The sequence below is a fragment of the Myodes glareolus genome, chromosome 27, assembly GCF_982192425.1.
Source record: "Myodes glareolus chromosome 27, mMyoGla1.1, whole genome shotgun sequence".
In the NCBI taxonomy this organism is placed as follows: domain Eukaryota; kingdom Metazoa; phylum Chordata; class Mammalia; order Rodentia; family Cricetidae; genus Myodes; species Myodes glareolus.
This window is the reverse complement of record NC_142052.1, coordinates 30633229-30648945: the sequence shown is the minus strand read 5'-3', so window position 1 is coordinate 30648945 and position 15717 is coordinate 30633229. Positions and strand designations below refer to the sequence as shown.

The 15717-nt window shown below is 35.1% G+C and overlaps 1 protein-coding gene across 4 annotated transcripts in view; it reads right to left on the bottom strand.

The window, feature by feature from the left end:
* Positions 1–15717, bottom strand: part of LOC148117659 (zinc finger protein 431-like) — a 143714-nt gene that overhangs the window by 91610 nt on the left and 36387 nt on the right. The window lies entirely within an intron of this gene.

Genomic DNA, 15717 nt, shown 5'->3' with positions numbered 1-15717 from the left:
ATGCATACTTCTTTGAAAGTATTGTTGTATGATTCTGCTGTTACCCATTCTTCTTCCATGACATAGACAGTCACTTTAGAAGAAAATGGAAAAGGAGAGTCAAGTCTGTCATTTCTCTACACTTTTAATGGGATTTCACCTTATAAGAATATCTATTAACAGGGAAAGAAAGCAAAAGATCAACAGTACATCAGATGCATGAGAAAATTGTATGAAAAATTACTGACTACAGAAAGGAAAAAACGATGTACAAACTAGATTTATTGATGTGTTGTGCCTTTAACCACAATATTCAGAAAACAAGTGGGTATATTGTCTCTGAGTTGAATGCCAGTTAAGTCTATGCAATCATGTCCAGAAGAGGTGGAAGTACACATTAAGACCCTGTCTCCATTGCAAATCTCAATGAAACAAACAATGGAATAGAATAACTGAAAGGCTTTTATTGAAGTTACTACAAATGGTTGTTCTCACTCCAGGTCTGTATTCATCTTCCAGACCCCTCAAGTCCCCTAATATAAACTGCAATACCAATAACACTTTGGAGAAAAGCACTGTATATACATACAGTTACAAGAGGACAGATGAAAACAATAGAAGTATATGTTATAAATACATGGCATCCTGGGAATCAGAGTGATATTCTCTGTCAAATTTTAAAATTCAAGATAAGCATGAAGCTCAGAACAGCAGCTTATACTTGACTTTAAAAAAATCTACATTTCAGGGCCATCATCCATTAAAATAAAAACAATTAGAGCCAGGAATGATGCCTCCCCTTACTTTCAGGAGTTTAGAGCCACACAGTTACTCAGACAAGCAAATAAAACAATTAAAACAGCAGGTTACCAAATTCCTTAGCACTGAATAACATCTGTTTCTACTATATATTATGTGATTTAGAGGTCGATCCTATAATGATGGTAAAAACATTTCAGTAAAAGTAGGAAGTTGGCTGATTAATGTCACACAACACAGTAGATACAAATGTCAGGAAATTACTTGAGGGTATTGAGACTCATAGCATATAATGAGGAATTTCATCTAGAAAGGCTTCTCCTACTAAAGATCCACAGAAAATTGAAAGAAAACCACTAAGGACAAAAACTTGTTCAAATACATGATATTTTCTAGGAGGTTGTTCATTCAGTCTAGTACATTGTGAACCCAGTCACTACTGGCTCATGGTCAACAATGGAAAAAATGTATTTAGTCACTTCATTGATTCACATTTAATGATGCTTGAATAAGGATGCTTAAAAGAAATTCAACACTAGCTCAGAATTGAAAAATAGATGTTTGTTTATTTAAGGGTAGACTCAAAAATCAGACTCCTATGCTTGAACGGTGTTTAGAATCTGAATTATGCAGCCAGAAAAGAGGGCTGACTCATCCTCTAGCTTGGCATATATAGTATAAGATGCCATGCTCCAATGGACATGAAACCACTGGCTGTAAGACTTTCTACAGCATCTCCCCCTTTTGTATATACAATAAGAGCAATAAACTCAATAATTATCCTATCCTAACTAGTTTAAATCTTGTATAATAAATAGTTTTGACAAGTGATGAGAGGAAAGTAACTACAACTATCTAGTGTTCAACCAAGAAGGGAAATATTACTTGAGTAAGCAGGAAGGGCAATCAAGCAATTTTCAAAATGTGCAAAAAATTACAGAGGCAACTGGATACCTGGGCAATCATGCAAAGTCTCATTTGCAATGTTGAAGCAACCAACATTCAATAAGACTTAAAGTAAATTAAAGGCCATTTTCTGAGGTAGGGAATTTTTCAAAACAATCTTACCCTGTCATGGCAAGATTTAACATACCTGCTTATCCACTTTTAGATATCATGTATCTTGTCAGTGGTTGAGGCATGAACATGTCTTTGCACGAAGGACAGTTTTGCCAAAAGGAAAACAAGCTCCAAGTCAAGTGTCTTCAGAGCTCAACATTCTCTGGGGTCTCACTTCAACAGAACCCTAAGTTATTTAAATGCTATATTCTTACAGCTCTTTGAAGTGCTTGAAGATTACCTACCTATGCAGAATATAATCTTTATTTATCTAAAGAACCTGGTTATTCTAACTATAAGTATGACAAACATAGATGACTAATGATCTATAATTCTTAATACCTATATAATTTAAAGACTAAGACTTCATAATTGAATATTATACAATAAACAACTGTGCAACAAATGAGGACAATGACCTCAAAATGTAAACAATTTATAGGTATCTTGATCAGTGGTAGAAATGTACATTGCAATATGATAAATATAAATATATAAAAATGTTAAATATAAATATATAAAAATGTTTTAAGCAGAGGGAGAAGCATCAATGCATACAATATTCAATATAATTTAACATTATATCAATATACAATCTATACCAATGCAATTGCCAATAAATTATAACTCACAAGCATTCACTCTATTATTCACTATTATTATTATGATGTGTTAGCTCACACTAATATATTATCCCATCCAATTTTTGCATTTTTTTCAAAGAGATCTCTGAGCCTATAAAATTTCCCCTCCAACCTGCAACACTATACTAGTTATTATCAAACCCTAAATGATGTCCCTAACCCTGAGGACAAACTTTGCTGGGAGAGGGGATGTAGACTTTTAGAATTGCCTCCAATTGTCATGGGAGCAATAATTTTTCTATGAGATCCTGTGAAAGAAAATGATGGTTAAGTTTCAACATTACTGTCTGGTATAATTGCAAATAGTCTCAGTATTTGGTAAGGTTTTTCTGAGCTTCCTATTAAAAGGTCTGTCTAGAACATTGTAAAAAAAGGGCACCATTTCGGCTAACCAAGTTGGAACCATTTTGAGGAGCTGGTATTCAAAACAGGTCTTGTGCTATCATCATCATAATATAATACCAACCAGGTTGAGATGTTGTGGGGCCCCATCTTCTTCCTGGATACTTCAAAAATTATTGCAGGAAAATTCATTGTTCATTGTGGAAGACTTAAACATTATTTATATAGACATTGATAGGGGAGTTCAGCCAATCACACTCTGTTCGTGGGGCGTGTCTCCCTTAGGCTAAAGTTTACCGATAAACCTGGCAAGTGTGCTTCCACTAGCTCTCTCTCGCCTGGCTCCTGTGTCCAGATGGATTGTTTGGATTCTGGTATAATCTGGTGTACGTCTTACTTCTGTTTATTAAAGCTATATATTTTGTATTAAGATAGTCTGGGGACTTTTCATTACCGATCGCCCTGCGGCATCAAGACATATACAGACATATATGTCCAATGATATGTACAATAGAGACAAAAATAGATATAAATAAAAGTAAAATTTTTCTAAATTCTTTATACTTTCTGTCCTGATGTGAGACAGAAACTGAATTTTTATTTTATCAACATACGTGGATTTATAGAGGGACAGAGCCAGTGTCCAACTCCAAAGCCAGTTCTATAGATTCAGAAATATACATCCACCTACAAAAGGCACCCAATAATGATAGGATAAAAGTGTAGATTATTGAATCTGCTCTAAAAAGAGTAAAGGGGCATATACATGTATGATGAGATAAAAGGGTAGATCATTAAAATTAATTTTAAAAAGTATCTACTTATATATTTTACATTGAAATATATATGGACGCTTCCTTTTGATACTAATTCAACATTATTTTTGTTAAAACATACTATCTATGATTTTAAATTCTTACTCAAGATATTCTAATACAACTCACTTAAACATGTAATGAAAATGTCTAGTCCTTGAAAGTTATTATTATCAAAAAATTAGGATATAAAATACTGCATGTTAGTAGTTTTTTACATATTATAATTGAAATTATACTCAAGTTAGATATGTTTTCAACATACAGAATTTTATTATCAGATTGAAATGTACATACTTTAGAGAAAATGTTTGCTGAAGTGAAGGAAACTTTGTCTCATTGGGGATTACAAATTACTTCTGAAAAATATACAAAATATACAAAATGGAGATTGTATTAATTATTCAGCATATAAAATACTTGTATAAAATTTGAGCCCAAAAGTTAGAAATTAGGAGAGATCTTTTGTGGAATCTTAGTGATTTTCAATTATTGCAAGACATTGACCATCTATATCCCACTATTGGAGTAAAGAATTGAAAAGAATAATTTGGACCAGGCCATAAGAAATAACAAGGATTAAATAGCCAAAGAGAATTATCATCAAAAGCAAAGAAAAAATTGTTTGGGTGGAAATTAGTTGAGTGGAAATAAAATTATAGGAGGCACATATGGATTGCTTGAATGTGAAGCTTGGAAATTTGTCTTGAAAAATTCAAGACCTTTTTTCGATACAGGATTTCTCTGTATCTTTGAAACATGTACTGGAACGAGCTCTTGTAGACCAGGCTTGCCTCAAAATCCACCTACCTCTGCCTCCCAAGTACTAGGATTAAAGGAATGAGCCACCACTTCATGTCCTTCATTCTGAACATTTTATCCTATGTATTCCCCATAAACATTTTACTGCAGAGGAAAGATATCTTAAAATCAATTTTTTTGTTATAGAAACAGACTAAAAATCTATAAACTTATGTAGAAAAAAATCTGAAATGATTTTAAAATGAAAATTGAAACTTCAACAATTAGCAAGAATTGACCAAGGTTAAATTGTAGCAAGTTTTAGTAATGTTGAAATTTAATCATTATGGACAGGAAGTGAATATTTGCAAAGAGCTTGCAGTAATTTCTTGGGAGAGATTAACAACAAATATTTCTTTTACCATAATATTAGTGATCATATAGAGAAGTAACTAATTATAGGAAAAGGTTTCATCTAGCTTCCTGTATTTAATTTTGGGTTTGAGTCTCTATCAGGAATCAAGGCATTAAGTTGTGAATTCTGAATTTACATAATACTAATCCTTTAACTTCTTATAGATCTTGTGCATATGAGATTTAAAATGCTTAAGTTTTCTGCAATAAAGTATGAGCATGCTTTACAGTGATCTTTGAAGTCTCCAAAAGAAGTGTGAGTCACACAAGGAAGGTTTTAACTGCACTATGTTAGTGCTTCACCATCTAAATATCAGGTTTGAACTACAAACTGCTCAGGACAATATCAAAGTGGTACATTGAGATGATTGTGACTGCTGAGAACATATGTTTTAATTAAGTAAAAAGTTCATTTTGGAGGTTTGAGAAAGGGATAATGGGCAAAAAAAAAACAGACAGGTTGACCAATGGAATTGAATCAAAGACAAAGAAATTAATCCACACACTTATGAACACCTGATTTTTGAAAAAGAAGCTAAAATTAGACAATGGAAAAAGAAATCATCTGCAACAAATTGTTATGGCATAACTTTATCAACATGTAAAGGAACGCAAATAGATCCATATCATTCCCATGCACAATAATCAAGTCCAAAGGGGATAAAGACCTATAAATCTGACCAACTGGAAGTGATAAAAGAGAAAATGGGAAGTACCCTTCCAAGCATGGAACAGGAGACCACTTCCTAAACATAACATCTGTAACACACAGTCTGAGAGGAAAAATAAATACATGGGACCTTCTGAAACTGAGAACCTTCTGAAAAACAAAGAACACAGATAATAACACAATGAGTCAGCCTATTAAATGGGAAAATAAATCCCCAACCCCATATAAGATAGAGGTCTGATCTCCAAAATATATAAAGAACTCAAGAAATTAAACATCAAAATTTCTAATAATTCAATTAAAAATGGAGCACAAAACTAAAGAGAGAATTTTCTATAGAATAATCTCAAATGGCCAATGACACTTAAGGAACTATTCAACATCCATAGCCATCAGGGAAATGAAAATCAAAATGACTCTGCAATTCCATTTTACACCTGTCAGAATGGCTAAGATCAAAAACACCAATGACTGCTTATGCTGGACAGGATGTGAGAATAAGGGGAAGACTCATCCATTTCTGGTAGAAATGCAAACTTGTACAAGCACTCAGGAAAACAGCATGGCAGTTTCTCAAAAAGTTGGGATTCAACCTATCTCAAGATCCAGCAATACAACTGATCAGACAAAGAATTCTACAAGGATATTTGTTCAGCTATGTACTTAGCAGCATTATTTGTAAGAGACCGAACCTGGAAACAACATAAATGCTCCTCAACCAAAGAATAGATAAAGAAAATGTGACACATTTACACATTACAGTGGCACTCAGATGTAAAAAAACAATGACATCTTGAAGTTTGAGTGCAAATGGAATAAACTAGATAAAACCATACTGAGTGAGGTAAACCAGACTAAGAAAAATGAATATGGTATACTCACTTTCATAAGTGGTTACTAACGGTTTAAAGCAAGGAATATGGTCCCTATATTTCATGATCCTAGAGAAGTTAAGTAACAAGTTTAACCCTTAGAGAAACAAACATAGATTCAGGTAGAAAGGGGAAATAGGTAAGATCACCTGACCAAATTGGAAAAAGGGAGGGAACAAGGGGAAGAGGAGAGAAGACGGGGAGGGGAAGGAGAACTTAAGGGGACAGGATATTCAACATGGAGGAAATATAGGTCTGAGAATAAGGAAAGTGGTATTTTGATTGAGGGAGCAAGCTAGCTATGGGGCAAGCAAGAAAGCTGGCACTACAGAAATTTCCAGGAAGTCATAATGATGACCCCAGCTAAGACCTTAAGCAACAGAGGAGAGGGTGCCCATTCTGACCTTGCCCTGTAGTCAGACTGATTAATATCCTAAATATCACTATAGAACCTTCAACTAGCAACTGGTGGAAACAGGCAGTGTGAGCCACAGTGGAGCACTGAGCTGAGCTCCCAAAGTCCAGTTGAAGAATGGGAAGAGTGGGAGTATGAACAAAGATGCCAAGACCATGATAGGGACACACACTGAAATAGTTTACCTGAGCTGATGGGAGCTCACCAAATCCAACTGGATAGGGAAGGAAAGAGCATAGGTCCAAACTCATTCTTCTGAATGTGGGTGACACTTGAACGGCTGGGGCTGACTAAGGCACCACTGGAGTGGGACCAGGATTTATCGCTACTCCTTATTCTGGATTTTTAGGAACCTATTCTCTTTGAATAGATGACTTGCTCAGTCTAGATATAATAGGGAAGGCCTTAGACCTGCCACAAAATAATATGCCTTACGCTCTATAAGACATGGATGGGGGTAGGGTGGAAGGAAGGAATGGGAGGAGGGGCTAGAGTGGGAACTGGGTTTGGTATGTAAAATGAGAAAAATAATTTGTTTTCTTTATAAAAGAGAAAAGAAAAGGAAGAAAACATGTTTAATAAATAAAAGTCATTCAGTTACAAATATAAATAAATAAATGTTCTGGGAAGATGGATACACAGGAGAATATTATTAGAATTTCAAAGATGATCTGCAACCATGGATTCTTTCTCTATATTTCAAAAAGTATAAACAGAAGGAACATTACTAGCCTGGTGTAGGAGGTTCTTATGTTTATGTGTTGCTTTCATTGGTTAATTAATAAAGAAACTGCTTTGTGCCTGATAGGGCAGGACTTAGGTAGGCAAAGAAGACATAACTGAGTGCAAGGAAAGCAGAGTCAGAAAGAAGCCATGGATCCTCTGCCTGCCTGCAACTAATGCCAGTTAGAATCTCCAGTAAATCACTGCCATGTGGAGATACACAGATTAATGGAGATGGGTTAAACTAACAAGTAAGAGTTAGCCAATAAGAAGTTAGAGCTAATGGCCAAGCACAGTCTTAATGAATACAGTTTCAGTGTGATTCTTTTGGGTATAAGCTAGCCTGGCAGCTGGGACAAACAGCAGGCCCCCTCCTCATGTAACACTAGACCTCTATCTATGAAGCCAGTATCACCATAATACCCAAACCAGTTAGGTACTCAACAACAAAAAAGAAAACTGCAGGCAAATATCCCTGATGAATGTAAATTCAACATAGTCAAAAAAATAGTACCAAAAAGGACAAAGGATACATCAAAAAGATTTTCCAATATGAGCAAGTTGACTTTATCCCTAAAATACAGGGATGGTTCAACACAAGTAAATCAATAAATATAATAAACCCTACATTTAAATACAAATATCTCACAATCATTTCAATAGATGCAGAAAACATCTTTGACAAAATCCATCATGCTTTCATGATAAAATTCTAGAGAATGTTGTCTTTAATCTTCATGGAATTAAAGACAGAACTAATTGGTAGTTACTGATTTGCAGCTGCTGAAGATTTTCTATATAGAATGAGTGTGGAATGCAATTTCCTAATTTTCGACAGGTACATCTGACTGCTGTAATTTAAGCATTACAGCCTACATGTGTCCATGTACTTTATGCATTTCTAATTGAGACACCACATGTTCCAACTCTATACAACATTTGGTAAATACACAGAGATACAACCACTTACAGGATTAAATACCCTGATGTAAGAATGAATTTGTCTTATGTTCCTGTGTGGGACTTGTGTTCAGTGACTGAATATTGTCACATTTCCAGTTTCTGATGGAAGATTTTATTAAAATTTTGACTATTAAAAAAATTAAAAGATTTAACTTTAACATCGTTAAACTACATACAACAAAACAGGTATCAGGAAGAATGATATTTGCAACATTCAGTACATTTGTATTTAGCAAATTTAGAGAAAATACTCCATTATCTATCCTATCTTAGTATTCAAAAGTTTTATAAGTAATTTACTTTCTATCATAAGTAAGAAAAATTGTAACACTAATTTTAATTTTTAATTTTAATTTTTTCTTTAGCTCCAAAGATCCCAGTAGGATTTAATATTATCTAACATTAGAGCAATCTGGCTGCCTTGACAGTCAACCAAAGTTACTCGGCAACACAGGACCATTCATCTTCAAACTGCAGGCCGAGAATATCTGACAGACTTTTTTCAGTGAAGCAGGAAATTTGAAGGAAAGTTCCACTTGTATTGGCAAAGCTCTTCAATCACTTTCCACTTTGTCTGGGAAAATATCTTGCAGACACCCCAGTGATGTAGGAAACCTGACAACTATCCCACTTTGTTTTGGTGAAATTCAGCATTCATTTTCCTGTCAGACCTGCATATCCTGTTTAAACAACGTCCTATCAACCAGTCAAGGAAAAACAGTTTCTTACCCAAATAGTTAACCTGGCCACAATGAAAGGAACTCTAACGGCATTCCTTTGATGACTATCATTCTTTTTGAAGTAAAGTGATGCTACCAGGAACAGATACGTCTCAGTGTCATGGAAAACCTTAAGACTATTAAAAACCTTAATGTCATATTTTGTAAGTTTTTGAAGTGTTTTCCCATCATCTATTTTAAATATAGCAGGGTAAGCAAGAAAAGAAAGCTAATGTGTTTACAAGTTTGATTATTAGAGATTAACTAGGAACCTTATTTCTTAACTATTGCATTTCTAATCAACTACATAAAGACAATACTTCAAATAAGATTAGAAGCATACGGAGTAAGAAAAGTAACTTTAAATTGATATTGATATATCAAAATCCATGCCAATGCAAAATATATGAGATTAATAGTTGTATTTTTATCTTATAATCCCCTTATCATATAAGAAACACCCATGATCCTACAAATAACCAAAAGCATTCCATACCATGACTCTTGGGAACGTGGATGTCATTTTTTCTATAATAATTTATATTGTCTGTGGATCAAAGCATTTTTATGGATCACTGAGAAAATGAGAAAATGGTAAAGACCAGGAGTGACCAGATATAAATTTTGCTGATATATATCACCTGTCAAGAATCAAAAGATATGCTCTGTTCAACCCTGATTCATATCAACCTGGAACAAATCTACAAACAAAACCTCTTTTCCAAAGCATTTTTTATTTCCACTTGACAAATAGCATTTTTACTTCTTTTTTAAAGTTAAGAGAGACCTAAAGAATTGATGTTGATTGATGTTTGTAGTCATCCTACCAAAAGAACACCTGTTCAACTGTGCTGATAGCAGCTTTATTCCTAATAGCCAGCAACTGGAAACAACCAAGACATTAAGTTCTATCAACAAAAAAAAAATGGATTGAAATATGTGGTTCATTTACAAAATAAATTATTAATCAGTTATTTAGACAGGGACATTATAAAATTTCCTGAATAAAAGGAAATAGAAAAAAATCATTCTGAGTGAGGTAACCAAGGCACAAATGACAATGGTATGTGATGTAGGTGGGCCTTCTCTTATGTGTTATTTTCATTGGTTAATAAAGAGACTGCCTTGGCCCTTTGATAGGACAGAAAATTAGTTAGGCGAAGTAAACAGAACAGAATGCTGGGAAGAGGGCAATGAGGCAGATGCCATGGAGCCAGCAACCAGGTCAGACATGCTGAATCTTTCCGGTAAGCCACCACCTTGTGGTGCTACACAGATTATTAGAAATGGGTTAATCAAGATGTGAGATTTAGCTAGTAACTAACTCTCTAGAGATAATGGGCCAGGCAGTGTTCAAATGAATACAATTTGTGTGTTGTTATTTCTGGGACTAAGCTAGTCGTAGGGGGAGCCGGGTGGGATGAAAGGTAGGCCTCCCGCAGCCCCTCATACTACAGGTATGAATTTCCTTATACATTAATATTAGTTATAAAGTAAAGGATAAACATGCTAAAATACAGACACAGAAAGTTAGTTAACAACAAAGGCTCTAGAGGAGATACATCAATCTCTTTCAAAAGGGAAACTAGAATAGGCCTTCTGGATTGAATGGGGGGTAGGTGGGGATGGGAACAGGAGAAAGCAGGATCAGGGTGTTTGGATGTATGGAGAATAAGGAAAGACTACAGGAATTGGGGCATATTTGGAAGTTGGTATGGTACCTAGTACAGTAAATACTCATTAGATTGTATGAAAATGGCCCTAGCAAGGACTTTTAGGAAAGGGGGATAAGAATCCTGTGGAGTCGTCTCTAACCAGGCAAAGTTTTCAATGTTGGGACTGGGACACCAACCCAGCAACAGTACCTTCAATCTACATCTAGTCCTGCTTGCAAGATATGTTGAGTTATTTGTTCCCCAGAACTTGTAGGAGTAAACAACAAATAACTCATAAAAATTAAGGCCCATTACAGTAAAGGGAGACCATTTCCATCCTAATTGGATGACCAAGAACCTGAAGCTCACTACACTACAGGTCTATAATAGAACCAAAGAAGATAGAAAAAAAGTCCATGAAATGATTTCCAATGATATTCTGCTATATTCATAGAATGGTTCATCATCCAATTGTTATCAGTCTGACTTAATCCAGGGATTGAAAGCAGCAGGAGCAGACACAGGCAGTCAAACAATAAAAGAAGCTAAGGAGACCATGCTGGCCATGGGGAGGAAGTACCATAGCAACCACCTCCCACCTTGGTTGAGGAACCTAGGATAACACAGCCCACAGAATCAACTAAGCAGGAGCTACTGGTGCTAACTGAGACTATCATGATCCTATAGGGGCCTGTGCTAAATGCATTGCATATATGTTATCACTTCATACTTTGGTGTTTTGTGGGACTCCTAGGACTGGGTGTATATGTGGGGTGTACTTTAACTCATTTGACAGCTTTTAAGACCCCTTTCCTCATACTGGGTTTCTATATCCAGGATTTATATAGATTCTGTATCGTCTTAATTTAACTTATTGTACTGTGTATGTGGGTTGGTTTTCCATGTCTACCAGACAATGTCCTAGAGACATCAGAGAGTAGGGAGCCTTAGGAAAAAAATCCCTCATGAGATTCAGAAATGAGGCATTCTCTCAATTATTGATCAATGGCTGAAAGCACAGCCCATTGAGAGCTGAGCCATCCCTGGGCTGGTCCTGGGTTCTATAAGAAAAGAGGATGAGTAATTCCTGTGAAGTAAGAAAGTAAGAAGCATGCCCCATCACATTTGCATCAATTCTTGACTCAAGGATCCTGCCCTCCTTGAGTTCCTTTTCTGGTATGCTTTAATAGTGAACAGCAATATGGAAGTGTAAGGCAAATAAACCCTGTTCACCTAATCTTTCTTTTTGGTCATGGTATTTCATCACAAGAGCAGATCCCTAATTAAAACAAGATACCATGTTTTATTGATATGTATGAGAGACCTGCTCTTTCTAAAGGTAAACAAAGAAGAGAGATTTTGAAGAAGGTTGGGACTGGGATGCATGGTGGAAGGAAGCACTGCAGTCAGGGTAAAAAGAAGAGGAAACAAAAGACAAATGAGAGAGAGGAATGAGGACAAATCAGGGAAGTCTGGGTTAAGGAAAGATGAAAATTCAGCAGAGCAAATGTCAAATCCTGTGGTTCTCTCTCAGGTACATGGGGCTAAATTTTTTGTTTTGCTTTTTGTTTTTGTGTTTTTTTGAGACAGGGTTTCTCTTTAGCTTTGAAGCCTTTCTTGAAACTAGCTCTTGTAGACCAGGCTGGCCTTGAATGCTCAGAAATCTACCTGCCTCTGTCTCCCAAGTTCTGAAATTAAAGGTTTGTACAACCAACGACTGGTGGGGCTTCATTTTCAAAGAGCTTAATTAATTAGCTCTATCCCTATTGAAGCATTAATCTAATTGATATTTATCAATAAAAACTCAGACCAGGCAGTTTTGGTGCACAACTCTAATCCCAGCACTCAGTAGGCAGAAGCATGCAGATCTATGTGAGTTCAATGCCAGCCTGGTTTATAAAAGTGAGTTCCATGACAGACTCAAAAGCCACAGAGAAACCCTGTCTCAGAAGAACTAAACTAAACTAAAATAAAAACTCAGGAGTCAGATAGTAGGATAAGAACTTGAAAGATCAGAAAACCAATTATCTGCCACTGGTGACTACTACCACTTCAATATCTCCATTCAAGAAAATGTCCATAACTTCTCTCATGCCTGCATTAATAATCCTGACTCTTACCTGGCCAAAGTTCTTCAAATCTCTATGGTAATGTTCAGTCAGGTTATGGTTAGCTCTGTCGTGACTCCAAGCAAGCTCTATTATGAGAACATGATTAAAATGTCAAAATTTTCCCTTTCTTACTAAATAAAAAGTGAAGGATTTAACTAACACAGTAAAGCTATATAAAAATATACAACAACTATGTACAAATATATATAGGAAGCAATGACCAATCCATTTGTATTTGGTAAATTTTGAGAAAATACTTTATTATCTATCCTATCTAGGTAATTCCAAAGTGTGTACCTAACTTTTTATCCTAACTTGTATTACCAAACTAAAATAAACTTTTTATGTCTCTTAACCTTATACATTTCATACTAATTTATGAGTTGTTTCTTCAATTTTGTAACAGAGAGAACTACAATTATCTAGTAGCTAACTGCATTAGAGGCCTGAGAAGGATGTAATATTACCCGAGTGAACAGAAAGTATAGAGTTTATCTATCACTATGCAGAAATCTCAAGTACAAATAGTTCAAAGACCTCAACATAAAACCAACCACATTGAACGTCATAGAAGTAAAAGTGAGAAGCACACTTGAACACATTAGTACAAGAGACCACTTTCTAAATATAACCCCAGCAGTGCTAACACTAATAGCAACAATTAATAGATGGGACCTCCTGAAACTGAGAAGTTTCTGTTAAGCAGAGGAAATGTTCAATAAAACAGTAGCCTACAGAATGGGAAAAGATCTTCCCCAACCCCATACCAAACAGAAGGCTGACACCCAAAATATATAAAGAACTCAAGGAACTGGTCATCAGAAGAACAAATAACCCAATAGAAAAAAATTTGTACAGACCTAAGCAGAGAACTCAACAGATGACTATAAAATGACTGAAAGACACTAATGAAAATCTTCAACATCCTTAGCCATTGGAGAAATATAAATCTAAAAAACTCTGAGATTCCACCTTATACCTGTAAGAATGGCCAAGATTAAAAACACTGAGGACAGATTATGCTGGAGCGGATATGGGAAGAAAGGAAAACTTCTCCACTGCTGGTGGGCATGCAAACTGGTACAGTCACTTTAGAAATCAGTGTGGTGATTTCTCAGAAAATTAGGACACAACCTACCTCAAGACCAAGCAATACCACTTTTGGGTATATACAGAGTGGATGCTCAATCATGCCCCAAGGGCATGTATCCAGCTATATTCGTATCAGCACTATTTGTATTAGCCAGAACCTGGTAATAAGCTAAATGCTCCTTGACCAAATAATGGATGAGGAAAACGTGGTACATTTACACAATGGAGTACCACACAGCAGAAAAAAGTACTGACATTGTTAAACTGCAGGCAAATTGATGGATCCAGAAAGCATCATATTGAGTGAGGTAACTCAGACCCAGAAAGACAAATATACTATGTTCTCACTTATAAGTGGCTTTTAGACATAAAGCAAAGAAAACAAGTCTACAATACACAACCCCAGAGAACCTAGATAACAAAGAGGAATCTAAGAGAGACATAAAAGGATCTAATCTACATGGAAAGTAAAAAAAAGACAAAATCTCCTGAACTAAGTGGGAACATGGGGATCATGGGAGAAGGTAAAAGAGGGGAAGAAGGGAGGAGAGCAGGGAAAAATATATACTTCAATAAAAACTATTAAAAAAACTAAGAAACAACTGACTGCCTGGATAGTCACACAATATTTCACCCAAGATTACACTATACTGTTGGAAATTTTAACTTTGTCCTATACAACAAGAAGATCTGACCAAGTTTCTGTCAAGCAGGAATTTTAAAAGATTGTCCTGCTTTGCCATGGCAATGCTCAGCTGACACTTTCTTTTGTGTCCTGCCTATCTAACTTGGAAAGTATACTGTCAGTATGTAAGTCAAAGACAGTTTCTTGTCAGCAAGAAAATTAACTCCATATAGTCATTTCTATGAGATCCAGCATTTCTCTGAAGTAGATTGGTGTTGTTAGAAACAGATATACATTGTCATAAAAGCCCTATATTATCACAACATCTTTAATGCCCTATCTTGAATAGGAACGGTTTGATGGTTTGATGACTTACTTAAAATGTCTATTTAAAATATATTTTTGGCGAGGGAGGGATGGTGCATATCTTTAATCCCAGCACTTGTGTGGCAGAAGCAGGTTAATCTCAGTATGTTCAAGGCCAGTCTGGTCTGCAACGTGATTTTCAAGACAACCAGAGAAACACACACACACAAAAAAAAACCCTATCATAAAAAAAAATGGAAAAGAACTGTCTTTTTGTTTCACATTGAAAACATACCTAACATGACTATAAATATGATTTCAATATATAACTACTAGCCCATGTTTTTATTAATTTAAATAGTTTATAATAGTAATTTTTAAGGACTAGAGATTATTTTACATTTTTAAGTGACTTACAAGGCACAAAACCTTACATAAGAGTAGAAATGTATGTACAGTATGTTTTATCAAAAAATAACCTTGAATTTCCATGAATATACAAAAATATGTTAAACAAGATTAGAAACATATATAGTATAACAAAAATAATCTCAAATATGTATTAATATACAAAATCCATACTAATGTAAAATATTTAATACAAATAGTTGCTTTTATTTAAAGTCAATTTAGTAATCTATCATTTATCCTATAATTTATATATCTTTCCTTTTTCTTTTCAGAACAAGATAACTGAATATTATCTCCTTTGTTTATATTTTTTACCATAACCCATAGTACCTTGTTACCACCTCCACCTCAATGATGACATAAATTATGAACTAACGAATGACCAAACTGTTTACCCCAACT